The sequence below is a fragment of the Pteropus vampyrus genome, unplaced genomic scaffold (assembly GCF_000151845.1).
Source record: "Pteropus vampyrus isolate Shadow unplaced genomic scaffold, Pvam_2.0 Scaffold337, whole genome shotgun sequence".
Taxonomy (NCBI): Eukaryota; Metazoa; Chordata; class Mammalia; order Chiroptera; family Pteropodidae; genus Pteropus; species Pteropus vampyrus.
Window position 1 is genome coordinate 1,516,547 of NW_011889118.1, and position 2,961 is coordinate 1,519,507.

Here is a 2,961-nt window from a genome sequence, read left to right on the forward strand (position 1 = left end):
GTTGTCCCTAACTGTCTTGTGCATTGTAGCATCCCTGGCCTCTATCCTCTAGATGCCAATAGCACTCCCTTCCCCCAAGTCGTGACAGATAAAAATGTCTACAGACACTGCCAAATGTACTGAAGGCCCCAAATCGCCCCTTGTTGAGAACTACTGCTTTAGAGTGGGGCTGGTGTTACAGGAGCAAGAATTTACGTTAAACACCAGGAAGCACTTTCCTGGCCCTCACAATTATGCAGGCCATGCTGTGGTGAAGGCAGAGGAGGCATGCTGATGGACTTCTCTCCAGAGATAGGCCCTGGGACCAGAGGCCCCAGGGAGTCCAAGCCAAGCTCAGCTGCAGCCACTCTACATGGTGGAACTGCTCCTGGATGCCATCCATACTGGGTAGGCCAGTACAGAGTCCAGAGGAGTTTGTCTCTGTTCCTCTACCTGGACCCAAACTTAGAAGGGATTGCTGAGGCCTGGGAACAAGGCTATGTCACATGCTAATTGTATGACCCTGAACATGTGACCACAGCTCTCTGATCCTGAATCTTCACCTGTTAAAGAAGCTGATGACAGACCTACCATGTCAGAGGTTGAGTAAGGGTTAGCTGAGATGTATAAAGCCTCAACAAAGGTGGATATCTGGTGAGGGCTCAGCTCACATTGGCCAGGGCTGTCAGCCTTGGAAGAGCCCTCAATAGTCTCTTGTGATATGGGCATAAATCTCCAAACAGGGCTGGGACCAGAGCAGCCACCCAGAAATGGTACTTACCCTTTCTCCTCCAGGTTTGCCCCCAAGGAAATAGGCCCATCAAGGTCATCAATGGACGGTATTCAGATTCCTATCCCCAGCATCTGCCCAGGGCTGTTTCTCTGAGGGCTCCCTGGAGGATTTGTCCAGAGAAGGGCCAACCGGACCCTTGCAACCCCTACCCCATCCAGAGGCCATGAACCTGGGGGCGTCCAGACCTCTCCACAGGAAGTCCAGAACTCAGCCAAGCAACCTGGAAAAGGCCTGGACCTCCCTCTGTCCCTGAGGCCCATTCAGCTCTAGGCAGGATTGGGTCCCCCACTTGATCCCTGTGAAGAGTTAGTCCTTGTCCTGGCCTCTCTGCCTCTCACCCTCTTTCAGTTTGTCCTTCTCTGTATCAGCATCCCTGTCTCTGAAGCTTTGGCTGCCAGCGCCATCCCCATCACATCCAGAGCACTGGCCTGGCCAAGGTACAGTGGGTCCATGTTTCTGGAAGAGACCTAGACCAGCAGGAATAGTGTGCCTGGGAAACTGCTGGGGATGGCAGAGCCTTGGAGGGATAGAGCAGGTGAAAAGGGCACTTGAGACAGGATCCAACCTGCAGCCATGCCTCAGGCCAGCAAGATGGTCATGAGTAGGAATCTCAGCCTTGGGCACTGGGTAGGGGGTAAATAAAGGCAGTGGCCTTGGGGTCAGTGCCACATGGTAGGGAAGCGCCAGGGGGTTACAGGATCCAGGTTCACATCCTGGCTCTGCCCTGGACTTGTGACTTAACTGTGCCTCAGCTTCCTCGTGAGTTATTGAGAGGATGAAAGAGATCTAGCTCATGAAGTACTGGGCGCAAGGCTCAATCTACTTTGGAGTTAATTGCAAAACAAAGAGTTGGTGAGGCCTGGCTAATTGTCCCCAAGTTCTGTCCTGGGTACATTTGTGTTTGGGTGAAACTTGAGAAATACTTGGGGTAGACAAAATGGGGAGTGATTTCCTGGAGTGCAGGGCACAGGGCTTTCCTGGGGCTCTCACATGGGGTATGCAGCTTCCCTGGACTGCTCCAGTCCTACACTGACCTCCGCACAGCCCTTGCCCATCTGAGTCCCCTCTTCTGGCTCCCCTACCTCCTTAAGCTGAAAAGGGGGTTGGAGGAGGGGCAATGTGGGTATTGGTGTTGTCAGGGGCAGCCACTGAGCAACAGCTATCCCGTAGCTCGCAAATCTAAAGGAGTCCCCACGAAACATTACCCTCTCTGCTCTGATCTGCCAGGTCTCACACGAGGTCTGACACCTGGGAACCAAGGGGCTCAGTCACCCACAGGACGGGGAGAGCCGCGGGCCTCACCCGCCTGTTCTCCGTCTCGCCTTCGCAAGCTCAGTCTTCCTCCAGAGAGTGCAGCTCACAGAACGCAGCTTGGCCTGTGGGAAACGGTGGAGGCGGGGCGCGGGGACCGGGGATTAGGGCTGAGCCGAGGGTGGCCCCTAGAGGCAGAGAGGGCGGGGAAGAACTGCCAGCACACCAGCGCCCACTGTGGCGCATACGCACGCCCATCTCCCCTCGGTCAGTCCCGGCGCTCGGATACTGGCAGGCCCGCGGCCCCGCCCGGCGCCGCCCGGCGGCACCTTCTTGGCCAGAAGCGGAGGCCCCGCCCAGCGGCGTGACCGAGGCCAGGCTATAAAAGACACAGCTCTATTCACGGGCCAGGCAGCCACCTGGAGGCTGGCCCGGCTCCGGCACCTGGGTTGGGGCGCCGGGCGGCGCCTTCTCCTCTTCGCCCTTTCCCACTGCGGGTTCCATCCAGGAAAGTCAGGGAGACGTGAGCACGCCCGTTTCATGGAGGGCACAACCGAGGTTCTGGGCGTGACTGTCGTCCAAGGCACCGCAGCCTGTTGCCTAGCTGGGAACCTCTGAGAAGACTGTGAGGACAGGTGGCTGGATGAGGCATAAGAGATGGGGAGGAAGAGGCACAGAAACCTAGAAAAGTGATGACACGCATTGGCTGTTCTGAGGAAAAACAGAGCAAATAAGGAAAATAAAGACAAGTTTACAGAGGAAAGTAGAAATCTTTGCAGATGTTGCAGATGATTTCATATCCCCAGACAGACCTCTCCACACTGTCAATGTATCTTAGAAATTGTTCTGTTGGAGGGCGCAATGAGGGTATGCTTTCTGAAAGAGGTGTTGTGAGGAGATGTCAGAGCACTCTAGGGCTCAGAACCTCTTTTTTTGCC

General features: G+C 55.6%; 1 protein-coding gene across 3 annotated transcripts in view; it reads right to left on the reverse strand.

The window, feature by feature from the left end:
- Positions 1-2,961, reverse strand: part of PRKCD (protein kinase C delta) — a 36,483-nt gene that overhangs the window by 32,458 nt on the left and 1,064 nt on the right. The gene's annotated exons all lie outside the window — the stretch shown is intronic.